The 21,703-nt window shown below is 45.1% G+C and overlaps 8 non-coding genes and 1 pseudogene across 8 annotated transcripts; all 9 read right to left on the reverse strand.

The window, feature by feature from the left end:
- Positions 1–1,390: 1,390 nt before the first annotated feature.
- LOC130299390 (U2 spliceosomal RNA) lies at positions 1,391–1,581 on the reverse strand. Its single transcript, XR_008850532.1, has one exon. It is a non-coding gene; the product is annotated as a U2 spliceosomal RNA (small nuclear RNA).
- A 2,088-nt stretch (positions 1,582–3,669) lies between these two features.
- On the reverse strand, positions 3,670–3,860 carry LOC130299344 (U2 spliceosomal RNA). The gene has a single exon (XR_008850490.1). It is a non-coding gene; the product is annotated as a U2 spliceosomal RNA (small nuclear RNA).
- A 2,083-nt stretch (positions 3,861–5,943) lies between these two features.
- Positions 5,944–6,134, reverse strand: LOC130299381 (U2 spliceosomal RNA). Its single transcript, XR_008850524.1, has one exon. It is a non-coding gene; the product is annotated as a U2 spliceosomal RNA (small nuclear RNA).
- A 2,120-nt stretch (positions 6,135–8,254) lies between these two features.
- LOC130299345 (U2 spliceosomal RNA) lies at positions 8,255–8,445 on the reverse strand. The gene has a single exon (XR_008850491.1). It is a non-coding gene; the product is annotated as a U2 spliceosomal RNA (small nuclear RNA).
- Positions 8,446–10,538: 2,093 nt separating this feature from the next.
- On the reverse strand, positions 10,539–10,729 carry LOC130299347 (U2 spliceosomal RNA). The gene has a single exon (XR_008850492.1). It is a non-coding gene; the product is annotated as a U2 spliceosomal RNA (small nuclear RNA).
- Positions 10,730–12,827: 2,098 nt separating this feature from the next.
- On the reverse strand, positions 12,828–13,018 carry LOC130299348 (U2 spliceosomal RNA). The gene has a single exon (XR_008850493.1). It is a non-coding gene; the product is annotated as a U2 spliceosomal RNA (small nuclear RNA).
- Positions 13,019–15,114: 2,096 nt separating this feature from the next.
- On the reverse strand, positions 15,115–15,305 carry LOC130299349 (U2 spliceosomal RNA). Its single transcript, XR_008850494.1, has one exon. It is a non-coding gene; the product is annotated as a U2 spliceosomal RNA (small nuclear RNA).
- Positions 15,306–17,396: 2,091 nt separating this feature from the next.
- LOC130299350 (U2 spliceosomal RNA) lies at positions 17,397–17,587 on the reverse strand. Its single transcript, XR_008850495.1, has one exon. It is a non-coding gene; the product is annotated as a U2 spliceosomal RNA (small nuclear RNA).
- A 2,092-nt stretch (positions 17,588–19,679) lies between these two features.
- Positions 19,680–19,850, reverse strand: LOC130299394 (U2 spliceosomal RNA; annotated as a pseudogene).
- Positions 19,851–21,703: the final 1,853 nt, after the last annotated feature.

Below are 21,703 nucleotides of genomic sequence, written 5' to 3' on the forward strand. Positions count from 1 at the left end.
TCACATACACAGCAAAGGAGAGATGTTGTTTACACCTAGTGATGTCAGTGGTATTGAGTGACATCACAGCACAGTGCTAAGGCTCCTGGGCCTGGACACAGCAGCGGCTGCAATATCTCAACGGAGAATACGTTTATATCTATGTGTGTGTGTGCGCATATATATATATATATATATATATATATATATATATATATATATATATATTTCTCCGCCGAAATCACTTTTAAACCCATTTCCACCTTTTTTTCCCTTCTCTGCCTCTTACTTTTTTTTCACGTTTTTTTACGTTTTTCTCCTTTTCGCCTCTTTTCTGGGCGTATTATTCTTCTTTTTCTTCTTTTTTTTCGTCTAATGCATACCCCATCAGTGCAGCAATGCTTATTCAATACCGCCAGCAGATGGAGACACTGGGGGATAATTTTCTAAGGATTTATACTGATTTTTCCTGTCTGAATTTGTCGCACAGAAAGTTGCAGGCCAAATATGTGTGACATTTCTGCGACTTTAGCTTCTAGAGCATTTTTACAACATTATACATAGGTGCTGAATACATAAAAAGCGACTGTTCAGCGACAGACAAGTCGCATCGGCTGAAAGTAGGCCAGAATGTCAGTCCATGTTGGAGCAGGTTTAGATACAGTCTAAAGCATAGATCTCAAAGTCTGTGCACAGAATTTAGCAAGGGCCTCGCACCTTCTGATGCATCAGGTAGGTGCACAATAGCATAGCCTAACCCTCTGTACTTTGGTCTATATTGATGCGGGACATAGACAGCCAGCTGATGACCAATCCATTAGTGCAATGGATGGCTGGAAGCATTTGTCTTTGCCTTTGCAATACCACAGAAGCAATGCATGGTCAATGTACAGCAATGACACACCTGTGTGAACAGCCAGGAGACCCCCCCCCCCCCCCCCCCCCCCCATGTTATGTTACATAGTTACATAGTTAGTACGGTCGAAAAAAGACATATGTCCATCACGTTCAACCAGGGAATTAAGGGGTAGGGGTGTGGCGCGATATTGGGGAAGGGATGAGATTTTATATTTCTTCATAAGCATTAATCTTATTTTGTCAATTAGGAACATTCAGCACCCACCCGCTATCAAGGCAGCTGCCTATCATGTCATGCCCTACCTGCACAGGTGTGCTGGCTACTCAAATGATCCAATTAAGGAGGCCATTTAGTCAGCAGCAGCAGAAGTCCTGTGCCTGGACGCTCCAACAGGGGCCAGACACAAGCAGAAGCAGAAGCAGCAGAAGCAGCAGCAGCACCACCTTTTGTTTTTTGGCTGCAGCAGCAGCAAGGCCCACAGGGCTGGCTAGCTGGCTAGCCAGCAAGCAGGTAGCAATGAAAGTAGGAATCTTTCTTTTTAACCCTGTAAGGGGGTGGTGCACTGTACCCGAAGATACTGCCATATCGGGTCAATGCATAGGGCGACGGAAGCAAGCTTCGAAATCGGCCCCCGTTCTCAAAAATCCATTTAATATATGGTCCCCAGATAGGGGACGTATCAGATATTAAACTGATAAGAACAGATACTACACTTGATCTTAGCCAAAAGGCCGAGAAGCGATAACCGTGAAAGGGGCGGGCCCAACAAGGTCCCCTTCATGGGCACTATCACTGCTTGCTGTCAGGGAGGCTGCCAGACAATTTTCCATGCACACTCTGGGCTGGGGGGCAGTCAACCACCAGTACACACAGCAGAACCTAAACCCATACCATTATTGCTAAGCAGCAAGACAGGGGCCCATTGCACTCCCACGGGGCCTTTTTAAATGCAATCCATAACCCGGATTTGCCAGGAACCCTTCTTACTCCTCCTACTTGCATGTGACACTGGGCTTAGGATCTGCATAGGAAACACACACACAAGCACACACCTACCTTTGTTGCCTGCAGATGCCTCCTTGGCTGTCCCCAAACGGTATCAAACCAACACCCACGGGAAGCTGTAAGCATAGAGGACATGCCTGCACCCCATTGGACTTACCTGTGTGGGTTAAATCCGGGTTATTTGACAACCTATGGCGGTGATGGTTCTGCTCAGGCAGAGCAGTGCTGATGCTCCTCATAAAGCTGTCGCTGCTGTGAAGGTTCTAGGTGACATCACAAATCCCTATGGTTACATACACAACAAAGCTGGGTTGTTGTTGTTTACACTCTGCAAGGCCTGTGGAAGTGAGTGACATCATAGCACTGTAGTTCTGAGGGTTCAAGATGGATGCAACAATCTCCTGTTGCTTCTATGAAGGCCGTAATAGACGACATCACCAAACAGCTTCATAGTCACATACACAGCAAAGGAGAGATGTTGTTTACACCTAGTGATGTCAGTGGTATTGAGTGACATCACAGCACAGTGCTAAGGCTCCTGGGCCTGGACACAGCAGCGGCTGCAATATCTCAACGGAGAATACGTTTATATCTATGTGTGTGTGTGCGCATATATATATATATATATATATATATATATATATATATATATATATATTTCTCCGCCGAAATCACTTTTAAACCCATTTCCACCTTTTTTTCCCTTCTCTTCCTCTTACTTTTTTTTCACGTTTTTTTACGTTTTTCTCCTTTTCGCCTCTTTTCTGGGCGTATTATTCTTCTTTTTCTTCTTTTTTTTCGTCTAATGCATACCCCATCAGTGCAGCAATGCTTATTCAATACCGCCAGCAGATGGAGACACTGGGGGATAATTTTCTAAGGATTTATACTGATTTTTCCTGTCTGAATTTGTCGCACAGAAAGTTGCAGGCCAAATATGTGTGACATTTCTGCGACTTTAGCTTCTAGAGCATTTTTACAACATTATACATAGGTGCTGAATACATAAAAAGCAACTGTTCAGCGACAGACAAGTCGCATCGGCTGAAAGTAGGCCAGAATGTCAGTCCATGTTGGAGCAGGTTTAGATACAGTCTAAAGCATAGATCTCAAAGTCTGTGCACAGAATTTAGCAAGGGCCTCGCACCTTCTGATGCATCAGGTAGGTGCACAATAGCATAGCCTAACCCTCTGTACTTTGGTCTATATTGATGCGGGACATAGACAGCCAGCTGATGACCAATCCATTAGTGCAATGGATGGCTGGAAGCATTTGTCTTTGCCTTTGCAATACCACAGAAGCAATGCATGGTCAATGTACAGCAATGACACACCTGTGTGAACAGCCAGGAGACCCCCCCCCATGTTATGTTACATAGTTACATAGTTAGTACGGTCGAAAAAAGACATATGTCCATCACGTTCAACCAGGGAATTAAGGGGTAGGGGTGTGGCGCGATATTGGGGAAGGGATGAGATTTTATATTTCTTCATAAGCATTAATCTTATTTTGTCAATTAGGAACATTCAGCACCCACCCGCTATCAAGGCAGCTGCCTATCATGTCATGCCCTACCTGCACAGGTGTGCTGGCTACTCAAATGATCCAATTAAGGAGGCCATTTAGTCAGCAGCAGCAGAAGTCCTGTGCCTGGACGCTCCAACAGGGGCCAGACACAAGCAGAAGCAGAAGCAGCAGAAGCAGCAGCAGCACCGCCTTTTGTTTTTTGGCTGCAGCAGCAGCAAGGCCCACAGGGCTGGCTAGCTGGCTAGCCAGCAAGCAGGTAGCAATGAAAGTAGGAATCTTTCTTTTTAACCCTGTAAGGGGGTGGTGCACTGTACCCGAAGATACTGCCATATCGGGTCAATGCATAGGGCGACGGAAGCAAGCTTCGAAATCGGCCCCCGTTCTCAAAAATCCATTTAATATATGGTCCCCAGATAGGGGACGTATCAGATATTAAACTGATAAGAACAGATACTACACTTGATCTTAGCCAAAAGGCCGAGAAGCGATAACCGTGAAAGGGGCGGGCCCAACAAGGTCCCCTTCATGGGCACTATCACTGCTTGCTGTCAGGGAGGCTGCCAGACAATTTTCCATGCACACTCTGGGCTGGGGGGCAGTCAACCACCAGTACACACAGCAGAACCTAAACCCATACCATTATTGCTAAGCAGCAAGACAGGGGCCCATTGCACTCCCACGGGGCCTTTTTAAATGCAATCCATAACCCGGATTTGCCAGGAACCCTTCTTACTCCTCCTACTTGCATGTGACACTGGGCTTAGGATCTGCATAGGAAACACACACACAAGCACACACCTACCTTTGTTGCCTGCAGATGCCTCCTTGGCTGTCCCCAAACGGTATCAAACCAACACCCACGGGAAGCTGTAAGCATAGAGGACATGCCTGCACCCCATTGGACTTACCTGTGTGGGTTAAATCCGGGTTATTTGACAACCTATGGCGGTGATGGTTCTGCTCAGGCAGAGCAGTGCTGATGCTCCTCATAAAGCTGTCGCTGCTGTGAAGGTTCTAGGTGACATCACAAATCCCTTTGGTTACATACACAACAAAGCTGGGTTGTTGTTGTTTACACTCTGCAAGGCCTGTGGAAGTGAGTGACATCATAGCACTGTAGTTCTGAGGGTTCAAGATGGATGCAACAATCTCCTGTTGCTTCTATGAAGGCCGTAATAGACGACATCACCAAACAGCTCCATAGTCACATACACAGCAAAGGAGAGATGTTGTTTACACCTAGTGATGTCAGTGGTATTGAGTGACATCACAGCACAGTGCTAAGGCTCCTGGGCCTGGACACAGCAGCGGCTGCAATATCTCAACGGAGAATACGTTTATATCTATGTGTGTGTGCATATATATATATATATATATATATATATATATATATATATATATTTCTCCGCCGAAATCACTTTTAAACCCATTTCCACCTTTTTTTCCCTTCTCTTCCTCTTACTTTTTTTTCACGTTTTTTTACGTTTTTCTCCTTTTCGCCTCTTTTCTGGGCGTATTATTCTTCTTTTTCTTCTTTTTTTTCGTCTAATGCATACCCCATCAGTGCAGCAATGCTTATTCAATACCGCCAGCAGATGGAGACACTGGGGGATAATTTTCTAAGGATTTATACTGATTTTTCCTGTCTGAATTTGTCGCACAGAAAGTTGCAGGCCAAATATGTGTGACATTTCTGCGACTTTAGCTTCTAGAGCATTTTTACAACATTATACATAGGTGCTGAATACATAAAAAGCGACTGTTCAGCGACAGACAAGTCGCATCGGCTGAAAGTAGGCCAGAATGTCAGTCCATGTTGGAGCAGGTTTAGATACAGTCTAAAGCATAGATCTCAAAGTCTGTGCACAGAATTTAGCAAGGGCCTCGCACCTTCTGATGCATCAGGTAGGTGCACAATAGCATAGCCTAACCCTCTGTACTTTGGTCTATATTGATGCGGGACATAGACAGCCAGCTGATGACCAATCCATTAGTGCAATGGATGGCTGGAAGCATTTGTCTTTGCCTTTGCAATACCACAGAAGCAATGCATGGTCAATGTACAGCAATGACACACCTGTGTGAACAGCCAGGAGACCCCCCCCCCCCCCCCCCCCCATGTTATGTTACATAGTTACATAGTTAGTACGGTCGAAAAAAGACATATGTCCATCACGTTCAACCAGGGAATTAAGGGGTAGGGGTGTGGCGCGATATTGGGGAAGGGATGAGATTTTATATTTCTTCATAAGCATTAATCTTATTTTGTCAATTAGGAACATTCAGCACCCACCCGCTATCAAGGCAGCTGCCTATCATGTCATGCCCTACCTGCACAGGTGTGCTGGCTACTCAAATGATCCAATTAAGGAGGCCATTTAGTCAGCAGCAGCAGAAGTCCTGTGCCTGGACGCTCCAACAGGGGCCAGACACAAGCAGAAGCAGAAGCAGCAGCAGCACCACCTTTTGTTTTTTGGCTGCAGCAGCAGCAAGGCCCACAGGGCTGGCTAGCTGGCTAGCCAGCAAGCAGGTAGCAATGAAAGTAGGAATCTTTCTTTTTAACCCTGTAAGGGGGTGGTGCACTGTACCCGAAGATACTGCCATATCGGGTCAATGCATAGGGCGACGGAAGCAAGCTTCGAAATCGGCCCCCGTTCTCAAAAATCCATTTAATATATGGTCCCCAGATAGGGGACGTATCAGATATTAAACTGATAAGAACAGATACTACACTTGATCTTAGCCAAAAGGCCGAGAAGAGATAACCGTGAAAGGGGCGGGCCCAACAAGGTCCCCTTCATGGGCACTATCACTGCTTGCTGTCAGGGAGGCTGCCAGACAATTTTCCATGCACACTCTGGGCTGGGGGGCAGTCAACCACCAGTACACACAGCAGAACCTAAACCCATACCATTATTGCTAAGCAGCAAGACAGGGGCCCATTGCACTCCCACGGGGCCTTTTTAAATGCAATCCATAACCCGGATTTGCCAGGAACCCTTCTTACTCCTCCTACTTGCATGTGACACTGGGCTTAGGATCTGCATAGGAAACACACACACAAGCACACACCTACCTTTGTTGCCTGCAGATGCCTCCTTGGCTGTCCCCAAACGGTATCAAACCAACACCCACGGGAAGCTGTAAGCATAGAGGACATGCCTGCACCCCATTGGACTTACCTGTGTGGGTTAAATCCGGGTTATTTGACAACCTATGGCGGTGATGGTTCTGCTCAGGCAGAGCAGTGCTGATGCTCCTCATAAAGCTGTCGCTGCTGTGAAGGTTCTAGGTGACATCACAAATCCCTATGGTTACATACACAACAAAGCTGGGTTGTTGTTGTTTACACTCTGCAAGGCCTGTGGAAGTGAGTGACATCATAGCACTGTAGTTCTGAGGGTTCAAGATGGATGCAACAATCTCCTGTTGCTTCTATGAAGGCCGTAATAGACGACATCACCAAACAGCTCCATAGTCACATACACAGCAAAGGAGAGATGTTGTTTACACCTAGTGATGTCAGTGGTATTGAGTGACATCACAGCACAGTGCTAAGGCTCCTGGGCCTGGACACAGCAGCGGCTGCAATATCTCAACGGAGAATACGTTTATATCTATGTGTGTGTGTGCGCATATATATATATATATATATATATAGATATATATATATATATATATATATATATATATATATATATATATATTTCTCCGCCGAAATCACTTTTAAACCCATTTCCACCTTTTTTTCCCTTCTCTTCCTCTTACTTTTTTTTCACGTTTTTTTACGTTTTTCTCCTTTTCGCCTCTTTTCTGGGCGTATTATTCTTCTTTTTCTTCTTTTTTTTCGTCTAATGCATACCCCATCAGTGCAGCAATGCTTATTCAATACCGCCAGCAGATGGAGACACTGGGGGATAATTTTCTAAGGATTTATACTGATTTTTCCTGTCTGAATTTGTCGCACAGAAAGTTGCAGGCCAAATATGTGTGACATTTCTGCGACTTTAGCTTCTAGAGCATTTTTACAACATTATACATAGGTGCTGAATACATAAAAAGCGACTGTTCAGCGACAGACAAGTCGCATCGGCTGAAAGTAGGCCAGAATGTCAGTCCATGTTGGAGCAGGTTTAGATACAGTCTAAAGCATAGATCTCAAAGTCTGTGCACAGAATTTAGCAAGGGCCTCGCACCTTCTGATGCATCAGGTAGGTGCACAATAGCATAGCCTAACCCTCTGTACTTTGGTCTATATTGATGCGGGACATAGACAGCCAGCTGATGACCAATCCATTAGTGCAATGGATGGCTGGAAGCATTTGTCTTTGCCTTTGCAATACCACAGAAGCAATGCATGGTCAATGTACAGCAATGACACACCTGTGTGAACAGCCAGGAGACCCCCCCCCCCCCCCCCATGTTATGTTACATAGTTACATAGTTAGTACGGTCGAAAAAAGACATATGTCCATCACGTTCAACCAGGGAATTAAGGGGTAGGGGTGTGGCGCGATATTGGGGAAGGGATGAGATTTTATATTTCTTCATAAGCATTAATCTTATTTTGTCAATTAGGAACATTCAGCACCCACCCGCTATCAAGGCAGCTGCCTATCATGTCATGCCCTACCTGCACAGGTGTGCTGGCTACTCAAATGATCCAATTAAGGAGGCCATTTAGTCAGCAGCAGCAGAAGTCCTGTGCCTGGACGCTCCAACAGGGGCCAGACACAAGCAGAAGCAGAAGCAGCAGAAGCAGCAGCAGCACCACCTTTTGTTTTTTGGCTGCAGCAGCAGCAAGGCCCACAGGGCTGGCTAGCTGGCTAGCCAGCAAGCAGGTAGCAATGAAAGTAGGAATCTTTCTTTTTAACCCTGTAAGGGGGTGGTGCACTGTACCCGAAGATACTGCCATATCGGGTCAATGCATAGGGCGACGGAAGCAAGCTTCGAAATCGGCCCCCGTTCTCAAAAATCCATTTAATATATGGTCCCCAGATAGGGGACGTATCAGATATTAAACTGATAAGAACAGATACTACACTTGATCTTAGCCAAAAGGCCGAGAAGCGATAACCGTGAAAGGGGCGGGCCCAACAAGGTCCCCTTCATGGGCACTATCACTGCTTGCTGTCAGGGAGGCTGCCAGACAATTTTCCATGCACACTCTGGGCTGGGGGGCAGTCAACCACCAGTACACACAGCAGAACCTAAACCCATACCATTATTGCTAAGCAGCAAGACAGGGGCCCATTGCACTCCCACGGGGCCTTTTTAAATGCAATCCATAACCCGGATTTGCCAGGAACCCTTCTTACTCCTCCTACTTGCATGTGACACTGGGCTTAGGATCTGCATAGGAAACACACACACAAGCACACACCTACCTTTGTTGCCTGCAGATGCCTCCTTGGCTGTCCCCAAACGGTATCAAACCAACACCCACGGGAAGCTGTAAGCATAGAGGACATGCCTGCACCCCATTGGACTTACCTGTGTGGGTTAAATCCGGGTTATTTGACAACCTATGGCGGTGATGGTTCTGCTCAGGCAGAGCAGTGCTGATGCTCCTCATAAAGCTGTCGCTGCTGTGAAGGTTCTAGGTGACATCACAAATCCCTATGGTTACATACACAACAAAGCTGGGTTGTTGTTGTTTACACTCTGCAAGGCCTGTGGAAGTGAGTGACATCATAGCACTGTAGTTCTGAGGGTTCAAGATGGATGCAACAATCTCCTGTTGCTTCTATGAAGGCCGTAATAGACGACATCACCAAACAGCTCCATAGTCACATACACAGCAAAGGAGAGATGTTGTTTACACCTAGTGATGTCAGTGGTATTGAGTGACATCACAGCACAGTGCTAAGGCTCCTGGGCCTGGACACAGCAGCGGCTGCAATATCTCAACGGAGAATACGTTTATATCTATGTGTGTGTGTGCGCATATATATATATATATATATATATATATATATATATATATATATATTTCTCCGCCGAAATCACTTTTAAACCCATTTCCACCTTTTTTTCCCTTCTCTTCCTCTTACTTTTTTTTCACGTTTTTTTACGTTTTTCTCCTTTTCGCCTCTTTTCTGGGCGTATTATTCTTCTTTTTCTTCTTTTTTTTCGTCTAATGCATACCCCATCAGTGCAGCAATGCTTATTCAATACCGCCAGCAGATGGAGACACTGGGGGATAATTTTCTAAGGATTTATACTGATTTTTCCTGTCTGAATTTGTCGCACAGAAAGTTGCAGGCCAAATATGTGTGACATTTCTGCGACTTTAGCTTCTAGAGCATTTTTACAACATTATACATAGGTGCTGAATACATAAAAAGCGACTGTTCAGCGACAGACAAGTCGCATCGGCTGAAAGTAGGCCAGAATGTCAGTCCATGTTGGAGCAGGTTTAGATACAGTCTAAAGCATAGATCTCAAAGTCTGTGCACAGAATTTAGCAAGGGCCTCGCACCTTCTGATGCATCAGGTAGGTGCACAATAGCATAGCCTAACCCTCTGTACTTTGGTCTATATTGATGCGGGACATAGACAGCCAGCTGATGACCAATCCATTAGTGCAATGGATGGCTGGAAGCATTTGTCTTTGCCTTTGCAATACCACAGAAGCAATGCATGGTCAATGTACAGCAATGACACACCTGTGTGAACAGCCAGGAGACCCCCCCCCCCCCCCCATGTTATGTTACATAGTTACATAGTTAGTACGGTCGAAAAAAGACATATGTCCATCACGTTCAACCAGGGAATTAAGGGGTAGGGGTGTGGCGCGATATTGGGGAAGGGATGAGATTTTATATTTCTTCATAAGCATTAATCTTATTTTGTCAATTAGGAACATTCAGCACCCACCCGCTATCAAGGCAGCTGCCTATCATGTCATGCCCTACCTGCACAGGTGTGCTGGCTACTCAAATGATCCAATTAAGGAGGCCATTTAGTCAGCAGCAGCAGAAGTCCTGTGCCTGGACGCTCCAACAGGGGCCAGACACAAGCAGAAGCAGAAGCAGCAGAAGCAGCAGCAGCACCACCTTTTGTTTTTTGGCTGCAGCAGCAGCAAGGCCCACAGGGCTGGCTAGCTGGCTAGCCAGCAAGCAGGTAGCAATGAAAGTAGGAATCTTTCTTTTTAACCCTGTAAGGGGGTGGTGCACTGTACCCGAAGATACTGCCATATCGGGTCAATGCATAGGGCGACGGAAGCAAGCTTCGAAATCGGCCCCCGTTCTCAAAAATCCATTTAATATATGGTCCCCAGATAGGGGACGTATCAGATATTAAACTGATAAGAACAGATACTACACTTGATCTTAGCCAAAAGGCCGAGAAGCGATAACCGTGAAAGGGGCGGGCCCAACAAGGTCCCCTTCATGGGCACTATCACTGCTTGCTGTCAGGGAGGCTGCCAGACAATTTTCCATGCACACTCTGGGCTGGGGGGCAGTCAACCACCAGTACACACAGCAGAACCTAAACCCATACCATTATTGCTAAGCAGCAAGACAGGGGCCCATTGCACTCCCACGGGGCCTTTTTAAATGCAATCCATAACCCGGATTTGCCAGGAACCCTTCTTACTCCTCCTACTTGCATGTGACACTGGGCTTAGGATCTGCATAGGAAACACACACACAAGCACACACCTACCTTTGTTGCCTGCAGATGCCTCCTTGGCTGTCCCCAAACGGTATCAAACCAACACCCACGGGAAGCTGTAAGCATAGAGGACATGCCTGCACCCCATTGGACTTACCTGTGTGGGTTAAATCCGGGTTATTTGACAACCTATGGCGGTGATGGTTCTGCTCAGGCAGAGCAGTGCTGATGCTCCTCATAAAGCTGTCGCTGCTGTGAAGGTTCTAGGTGACATCACAAATCCCTATGGTTACATACACAACAAAGCTGGGTTGTTGTTGTTTACACTCTGCAAGGCCTGTGGAAGTGAGTGACATCATAGCACTGTAGTTCTGAGGGTTCAAGATGGATGCAACAATCTCCTGTTGCTTCTATGAAGGCCGTAATAGACGACATCACCAAACAGCTCCATAGTCACATACACAGCAAAGGAGAGATGTTGTTTACACCTAGTGATGTCAGTGGTATTGAGTGACATCACAGCACAGTGCTAAGGCTCCTGGGCCTGGACACAGCAGCGGCTGCAATATCTCAACGGAGAATACGTTTATATCTATGTGTGTGTGTGCGCATATATATATATATATATATATATATATATATATATATATATATATATATATATATATTTCTCCGCCGAGATCACTTTTAAACCCATTTCCACCTTTTTTTCCCTTCTCTTCCTCTTACTTTTTTTTCACGTTTTTTTACGTTTTTCTCCTTTTCGCCTCTTTTCTGGGCGTATTATTCTTCTTTTTCTTCTTTTTTTTCGTCTAATGCATACCCCATCAGTGCAGCAATGCTTATTCAATACCGCCAGCAGATGGAGACACTGGGGGATAATTTTCTAAGGATTTATACTGATTTTTCCTGTCTGAATTTGTCGCACAGAAAGTTGCAGGCCAAATATGTGTGACATTTCTGCGACTTTAGCTTCTAGAGCATTTTTACAACATTATACATAGGTGCTGAATACATAAAAAGCGACTGTTCAGCGACAGACAAGTCGCATCGGCTGAAAGTAGGCCAGAATGTCAGTCCATGTTGGAGCAGGTTTAGATACAGTCTAAAGCATAGATCTCAAAGTCTGTGCACAGAATTTAGCAAGGGCCTCGCACCTTCTGATGCATCAGGTAGGTGCACAATAGCATAGCCTAACCCTCTGTACTTTGGTCTATATTGATGCGGGACATAGACAGCCAGCTGATGACCAATCCATTAGTGCAATGGATGGCTGGAAGCATTTGTCTTTGCCTTTGCAATACCACAGAAGCAATGCATGGTCAATGTACAGCAATGACACACCTGTGTGAACAGCCAGGAGACCCCCCCCCATGTTATGTTACATAGTTACATAGTTAGTACGGTCGAAAAAAGACATATGTCCATCACGTTCAACCAGGGAATTAAGGGGTAGGGGTGTGGCGCGATATTGGGGAAGGGATGAGATTTTATATTTCTTCATAAGCATTAATCTTATTTTGTCAATTAGGAACATTCAGCACCCACCCGCTATCAAGGCAGCTGCCTATCATGTCATGCCCTACCTGCACAGGTGTGCTGGCTACTCAAATGATCCAATTAAGGAGGCCATTTAGTCAGCAGCAGCAGAAGTCCTGTGCCTGGACGCTCCAACAGGGGCCAGACACAAGCAGAAGCAGAAGCAGCAGAAGCAGCAGCAGCACCACCTTTTGTTTTTTGGCTGCAGCAGCAGCAAGGCCCACAGGGCTGGCTAGCTGGCTAGCCAGCAAGCAGGTAGCAATGAAAGTAGGAATCTTTCTTTTTAACCCTGTAAGGGGGTGGTGCACTGTACCCGAAGATACTGCCATATCGGGTCAATGCATAGGGCGACGGAAGCAAGCTTCGAAATCGGCCCCCGTTCTCAAAAATCCATTTAATATATGGTCCCCAGATAGGGGACGTATCAGATATTAAACTGATAAGAACAGATACTACACTTGATCTTAGCCAAAAGGCCGAGAAGCGATAACCGTGAAAGGGGCGGGCCCAACAAGGTCCCCTTCATGGGCACTATCACTGCTTGCTGTCAGGGAGGCTGCCAGACAATTTTCCATGCACACTCTGGGCTGGGGGGCAGTCAACCACCAGTACACACAGCAGAACCTAAACCCATACCATTATTGCTAAGCAGCAAGACAGGGGCCCATTGCACTCCCACGGGGCCTTTTTAAATGCAATCCATAACCCGGATTTGCCAGGAACCCTTCTTACTCCTCCTACTTGCATGTGACACTGGGCTTAGGATCTGCATAGGAAACACACACACAAGCACACACCTACCTTTGTTGCCTGCAGATGCCTCCTTGGCTGTCCCCAAACGGTATCAAACCAACACCCACGGGAAGCTGTAAGCATAGAGGACATGCCTGCACCCCATTGGACTTACCTGTGTGGGTTAAATCCGGGTTATTTGACAACCTATGGCGGTGATGGTTCTGCTCAGGCAGAGCAGTGCTGATGCTCCTCATAAAGCTGTCGCTGCTGTGAAGGTTCTAGGTGACATCACAAATCCCTATGGTTACATACACAACAAAGCTGGGTTGTTGTTGTTTACACTCTGCAAGGCCTGTGGAAGTGAGTGACATCATAGCACTGTAGTTCTGAGGGTTCAAGATGGATGCAACAATCTCCTGTTGCTTCTATGAAGGCCGTAATAGACGACATCACCAAACAGCTCCATAGTCACATACACAGCAAAGGAGAGATGTTGTTTACACCTAGTGATGTCAGTGGTATTGAGTGACATCACAGCACAGTGCTAAGGCTCCTGGGCCTGGACACAGCAGCGGCTGCAATATCTCAACGGAGAATACGTTTATATCTATGTGTGTGTGTGCGCATATATATATATATATATATATATATATATATATATATATATATATATTTCTCCGCCGAAATCACTTTTAAACCCATTTCCACCTTTTTTTCCCTTCTCTTCCTCTTACTTTTTTTTCACGTTTTTTTACGTTTTTCTCCTTTTCGCCTCTTTTCTGGGCGTATTATTCTTCTTTTTCTTCTTTTTTTTCGTCTAATGCATACCCCATCAGTGCAGCAATGCTTATTCAATACCGCCAGCAGATGGAGACACTGGGGGATAATTTTCTAAGGATTTATACTGATTTTTCCTGTCTGAATTTGTCGCACAGAAAGTTGCAGGCCAAATATGTGTGACATTTCTGCGACTTTAGCTTCTAGAGCATTTTTACAACATTATACATAGGTGCTGAATACATAAAAAGCGACTGTTCAGCGACAGACAAGTCGCATCGGCTGAAAGTAGGCCAGAATGTCAGTCCATGTTGGAGCAGGTTTAGATACAGTCTAAAGCATAGATCTCAAAGTCTGTGCACAGAATTTAGCAAGGGCCTCGCACCTTCTGATGCATCAGGTAGGTGCACAATAGCATAGCCTAACCCTCTGTACTTTGGTCTATATTGATGCGGGACATAGACAGCCAGCTGATGACCAATCCATTAGTGCAATGGATGGCTGGAAGCATTTGTCTTTGCCTTTGCAATACCACAGAAGCAATGCATGGTCAATGTACAGCAATGACACACCTGTGTGAACAGCCAGGAGACCCCCCCCCCCCCCCCCATGTTATGTTACATAGTTACATAGTTAGTACGGTCGAAAAAAGACATATGTCCATCACGTTCAACCAGGGAATTAAGGGGTAGGGGTGTGGCGCGATATTGGGGAAGGGATGAGATTTTATATTTCTTCATAAGCATTAATCTTATTTTGTCAATTAGGAACATTCAGCACCCACCCGCTATCAAGGCAGCTGCCTATCATGTCATGCCCTACCTGCACAGGTGTGCTGGCTACTCAAATGATCCAATTAAGGAGGCCATTTAGTCAGCAGCAGCAGAAGTCCTGTGCCTGGACGCTCCAACAGGGGCCAGACACAAGCAGAAGCAGAAGCAGCAGAAGCAGCAGCAGCACCACCTTTTGTTTTTTGGCTGCAGCAGCAGCAAGGCCCACAGGGCTGGCTAGCTGGCTAGCCAGCAAGCAGGTAGCAATGAAAGTAGGAATCTTTCTTTTTAACCCTGTAAGGGGGTGGTGCACTGTACCCGAAGATACTGCCATATCGGGTCAATGCATAGGGCGACGGAAGCAAGCTTCGAAATCGGCCCCCGTTCTCAAAAATCCATTTAATATATGGTCCCCAGATAGGGGACGTATCAGATATTAAACTGATAAGAACAGATACTACACTTGATCTTAGCCAAAAGGCCGAGAAGCGATAACCGTGAAAGGGGCGGGCCCAACAAGGTCCCCTTCATGGGCACTATCACTGCTTGCTGTCAGGGAGGCTGCCAGACAATTTTCCATGCACACTCTGGGCTGGGGGGCAGTCAACCACCAGTACACACAGCAGAACCTAAACCCATACCATTATTGCTAAGCAGCAAGACAGGGGCCCATTGCACTCCCACGGGGCCTTTTTAAATGCAATCCATAACCCGGATTTGCCAGGAACCCTTCTTACTCCTCCTACTTGCATGTGACACTGGGCTTAGGATCTGCATAGGAAACACACACACAAGCACACACCTACCTTTGTTGCCTGCAGATGCCTCCTTGGCTGTCCCCAAACGGTATCAAACCAACACCCACGGGAAGCTGTAAGCATAGAGGACATGCCTGCACCCCATTGGACTTACCTGTGTGGGTTAAATCCGGGTTATTTGACAACCTATGGCGGTGATGGTTCTGCTCAGGCAGAGCAGTGCTGATGCTCCTCATAAAGCTGTCGCTGCTGTGAAGGTTCTAGGTGACATCACAAATCCCTATGGTTACATACACAACAAAGCTGGGTTGTTGTTGTTTACACTCTGCAAGGCCTGTGGAAGTGAGTGACATCATAGCACTGTAGTTCTGAGGGTTCAAGATGGATGCAACAATCTCCTGTTGCTTCTATGAAGGCCGTAATAGACGACATCACCAAACAGCTCCATAGTCACATACACAGCAAAGGAGAGATGTTGTTTACACCTAGTGATGTCAGTGGTATTGAGTGACATCACAGCACAGTGCTAAGGCTCCTGGGCCTGGACACAGCAGCGGCTGCAATATCTCAACGGAGAATACGTTTATATCTATGTGTGTGTGTGCGCATATATATATATATATATATATATATATATATATATATATATATTTCTCCGCCGAGATCACTTTTAAACCCATTTCCACCTTTTTTTCCCTTCTCTTCCTCTTACTTTTTTTTCACGTTTTTTTACGTTTTTCTCCTTTTCGCCTCTTTTCTGGGCGTATTATTCTTCTTTTTCTTCTTTTTTTTCGTCTAATGCATACCCCATCAGTGCAGCAATGCTTATTCAATACCGCCAGCAGATGGAGACACTGGGGGATAATTTTCTAAGGATTTATACTGATTTTTCCTGTCTGAATTTGTCGCACAGAAAGTTGCAGGCCAAATATGTGTGACATTTCTGCGACTTTAGCTTCTAGAGCATTTTTACAACATTATACATAGGTGCTGAATACATAAAAAGCGACTGTTCAGCGACAGACAAGTCGCATCGGCTGAAAGTAGGCCAGAATGTCAGTCCATGTTGGAGCAGGTTTAGATACAGTCTAAAGCATAGATCTCAAAGTCTGTGCACAGAATTTAGCAAGGGCCTCGCACCTTCTGATGCATCAGGTAGGTGCACAATAGCATAGCCTAACCCTCTGTACTTTGGTCTATATTGATGCGGGACATAGACAGCCAGCTGATGACCAATCCATTAGTGCAATGGATGGCTGGAAGCATTTGTCTTTGCCTTTGCAATACCACAGAAGCAATGCATGGTCAATGTACAGCAATGACACACCTGTGTGAACAGCCAGGAGACCCCCCCCCCCCCCCCATGTTATGTTACATAGTTACATAGTTAGTACGGTCGAAAAAAGACATATGTCCATCACGTTCAACCAGGGAATTAAGGGGTAGGGGTGTGGCGCGATATTGGGGAAGGGATGAGATTTTATATTTCTTCATAAGCATTAATCTTATTTTGTCAATTAGGAACATTCAGCACCCACCCGCTATCAAGGCAGCTGCCTATCATGTCATGCCCTACCTGCACAGGTGTGCTGGCTACTCAAATGATCCAATTAAGGAGGCCATTTAGTCAGCAGCAGCAGAAGTCCTGTGCCTGGACGCTCCAACAGGGGCCAGACACAAGCAGAAGCAGAAGCAGCAGAAGCAGCAGCAGCACCACCTTTTGTTTTTTGGCTGCAGCAGCAGCAAGGCCCACAGGGCTGGCTAGCTGGCTAGCCAGCAAGCAGGTAGCAATGAAAGTAGGAATCTTTCTTTTTAACCCTGTAAGGGGGTGGTGCACTGTACCCGAAGATACTGCCATATCGGGTCAATGCATAGGGCGACGGAAGCAAGCTTCGAAATCGGCCCCCGTTCTCAAAAATCCATTTAATATATGGTCCCCAGATAGGGGACGTATCAGATATTAAACTGATAAGAACAGATACTACACTTGATCTTAGCCAAAAGGCCGAGAAGCGATAACCGTGAAAGGGGCGGGCCCAACAAGGTCCCCTTCATGGGCACTATCACTGCTTGCTGTCAGGGAGGCTGCCAGACAATTTTCCATGCACACTCTGGGCTGGGGGGCAGTCAACCACCAGTACACACAGCAGAACCTAAACCCATACCATTATTGCTAAGCAGCAAGACAGGGGCCCATTGCACTCCCACGGGGCCTTTTTAAATGCAATCCATAACCCGGATTTGCCAGGAACCCTTCTTACTCCTCCTACTTGCATGTGACACTGGGCTTAGGATCTGCATAGGAAACACACACACAAGCACACACCTACCTTTGTTGCCTGCAGATGCCTCCTTGGCTGTCCCCAAACGGTATCAAACCAACACCCACGGGAAGCTGTAAGCATAGAGGACATGCCTGCACCCCATTGGACTTACCTGTGTGGGTTAAATCCGGGTTATTTGACAACCTATGGCGGTGATGGTTCTGCTCAGGCAGAGCAGTGCTGATGCTCCTCATAAAGCTGTCGCTGCTGTGAAGGTTCTAGGTGACATCACAAATCCCTATGGTTACATACACAACAAAGCTGGGTTGTTGTTGTTTACACTCTGCAAGGCCTGTGGAAGTGAGTGACATCATAGCACTGTAGTTCTGAGGGTTCAAGATGGATGCAACAATCTCCTGTTGCTTCTATGAAGGCCGTAATAGACGACATCACCAAACAGCTCCATAGTCACATACACAGCAAAGGAGAGATGTTGTTTACACCTAGTGATGTCAGTGGTATTGAGTGACATCACAGCACAGTGCTAAGGCTCCTGGGCCTGGACACAGCAGCGGCTGCAATATCTCAACGGAGAATACGTTTATATCTATGTGTGTGTGTGCGCATATATATATATATATATATATATATATATATATATATATATATATTTCTCCGCCGAAATCACTTTTAAACCCATTTCCACCTTTTTTTCCCTTCTCTTCCTCTTACTTTTTTTTCACGTTTTTTTACGTTTTTCTCCTTTTCGCCTCTTTTCTGGGCGTATTATTCTTCTTTTTCTTCTTTTTTTTCGTCTAATGCATACCCCATCAGTGCAGCAATGCTTATTCAATACCGCCAGCAGATGGAGACACTGGGGGATAATTTTCTAAGGATTTATACTGATTTTTCCTGTCTGAATTTGTCGCACAGAAAGTTGCAGGCCAAATATGTGTGACATTTCTGCGACTTTAGCTTCTAGAGCATTTTTACAACATTATACATAGGTGCTGAATACATAAAAAGCGACTGTTCAGCGACAGACAAGTCGCATCGGCTGAAAGTAGGCCAGAATGTCAGTCCATGTTGGAGCAGGTTTAGATACAGTCTAAAGCATAGATCTCAAAGTCTGTGCACAGAATTTAGCAAGGGCCTCGCACCTTCTGATGCATCAGGTAGGTGCACAATAGCATAGCCTAACCCTCTGTACTTTGGTCTATATTGATGCGGGACATAGACAGCCAGCTGATGACCAATCCATTAGTGCAATGGATGGCTGGAAGCATTTGTCTTTGCCTTTGCAATACCACAGAAGCAATGCATGGTCAATGTACAGCAATGACACACCTGTGTGAACAGCCAGGAGACCCCCCCCCCCCCCCATGTTATGTTACATAGTTACATAGTTAGTACGGTCGAAAAAAGACATATGTCCATCACGTTCAACCAGGGAATTAAGGGGTAGGGGTGTGGCGCGATATTGGGGAAGGGATGAGATTTTATATTTCTTCATAAGCATTAATCTTATTTTGTCAATTAGGAACATTCAGCACCCACCCGCTATCAAGGCAGCTGCCTATCATGTCATGCCCTACCTGCACAGGTGTGCTGGCTACTCAAATGATCCAATTAAGGAGGCCATTTAGTCAGCAGCAGCAGAAGTCCTGTGCCTGGACGCTCCAACAGGGGCCAGACACAAGCAGAAGCAGAAGCAGCAGAAGCAGCAGCAGCACCACCTTTTGTTTTTTGGCTGCAGCAGCAGCAAGGCCCACAGGGCTGGCTAGCTGGCTAGCCAGCAAGCAGGTAGCAATGAAAGTAGGAATCTTTCTTTTTAACCCTGTAAGGGGGTGGTGCACTGTACCCGAAGATACTGCCATATCGGGTCAATGCATAGGGCGACGGAAGCAAGCTTCGAAATCGGCCCCCGTTCTCAAAAATCCATTTAATATATGGTCCCCAGATAGGGGACGTATCAGATATTAAACTGATAAGAACAGATTTTTTTTTTTTTTTTTTTTTTTTTTTTTTTTTTCTTCTTTTTTTTTTTTTTTTTTTTTTTTTCCTCAGTTACAGACTATTGTTTGGACGATCATCAGGTCACCTACCAAGACTCGTCACTTAAAACAATATCTGAAAAAACATCATGCGGAAAAAACTAACTAAGGGAACCGAGTGCCAAGAAAAAGTGACCAAACAACAAAACAAAAAAACATGTCAAAAACAATCACAGAAATTGGTCAAAAACTTACAGCTTTCTCCTTTACGTACTTCTTATAAATTCTTCCATCGTGTATGCATCCAGATTTCCTCCGCTTCTTCTTCACCAATTCTCTTTTTGTCCAGTAGAAAGATAGTAAAAATCCTTCCTAAAAACAATCTTTTCAATTCCCTCGGAGAAATAACAACATTTTTAAAAACAAGCAAATTGCGTGAGTCCCATAAAACCTCTTTAAAAACAGAAAAAAGAATCCAATTAGTACGTGTATCTTCCTTTTTACTAAGATCTTGACCAATAAAAACTTTCTCAAAAGAAAAACTGTTATATCCAGTGAGTTGGATTAAAAACCTCTTTAAAAACATAAAAAATTCTTTTGCATAAAAACAGTCCCAATAAAGGTGCACTAAGTCTTCTCTACCTCCACAACCCTCTCTTGGGCATCTGTCACTTATTCTCAAACCTCTTCCATTTAAAAAAGATCGGGTTGGGAGGCAGCCATGAAAGGACATCCAACTAACGTCTTTTTGTCTGTTTGATAGTCCAATAACTTTAAAAAACTTCCAAATCTTCACAGACTGAGCATTAGTGCAGAATGGTACTTCATATAATCTCTCATTTTTCCTTATTTCCTGTTCTATTTTCTTTTTATCAGGTTCACCTAAAGAGCTCAAACCAAATTGATCATTGAAAGACCTGAGGAGCACATAGAAGGTAGGTATCACATGTGCTATGGGTCTCCTCAAATCCCTCTCACACCAGCCCCATTTGGAAAACAACCATCCTGCAAGGTATTTACTCATGTCTGCCGCCCTATTATTGCACTGTATCAATTTAAAAATTAAAAGAAAATAGTGCACCTTTAAAAACAGATCAATGTTTGGAAAGTTATATCCGCCCAAATTCATACTCTTCATCACTTCTTCTCTTTTCATTTTCTCCATCTTAGACCCCCAGAAGAACACAAAAAGCTTCCTTGTAACTCTCCTAGTCCATAACTTCCCTGGAGGAAGCACCATAGCCGTATACAAGAGAAGCGGTAGGATTACAGACTTAATGATAAGAACTTTCCCTTTAAGTGACAAGTTCCTTAACCTCCAGAAGGATAGCTTCTTTTCAATTTTACTGTCCAAAGTCTCATAACTTTTCTTTCCTTTGAGGTCTTTGTCAAATATCACTCCTAGCACTTCAATGTCTTCTTTTTCCTTAACACCATCCACTACTATATTCTCTTGGTTCCCAAAACTGCATAATTGGCACTTCCCCCAGTTCACATTCATCCCAGCCACACAACAAAAAATCCTCACATGCAAATTTACTCTGTTGAGATCTGCTTGGGATGTACAAGCAAAAACCACATCGTCCATATAACTTAAAACCTTTAACTTACTACCATCACTACCTGGAATAAAAACACCACTCACACATTTATCTTTCTGCACATTCTTCAACAGGCCCTCTATAACGCATATAAACAGAATTGGGGAGAGTGGGCATCCCTGTCTGACTCCAGACAAGACATTAAAAGCAGGCCCCACATGCCCATTTACTAAAATCTGACTTGTCACCCCATGATAAAAACTCATAATAACAGATAATAACTTTTCTGGAATACCTAAGTGTTTCAAAGCAATGAACATAAAATCATGTGCAA

The sequence above is a fragment of the Hyla sarda genome, unplaced genomic scaffold, assembly GCF_029499605.1.
Source record: "Hyla sarda isolate aHylSar1 unplaced genomic scaffold, aHylSar1.hap1 scaffold_1047, whole genome shotgun sequence".
NCBI classification, from domain to species: domain Eukaryota; kingdom Metazoa; phylum Chordata; class Amphibia; order Anura; family Hylidae; genus Hyla; species Hyla sarda.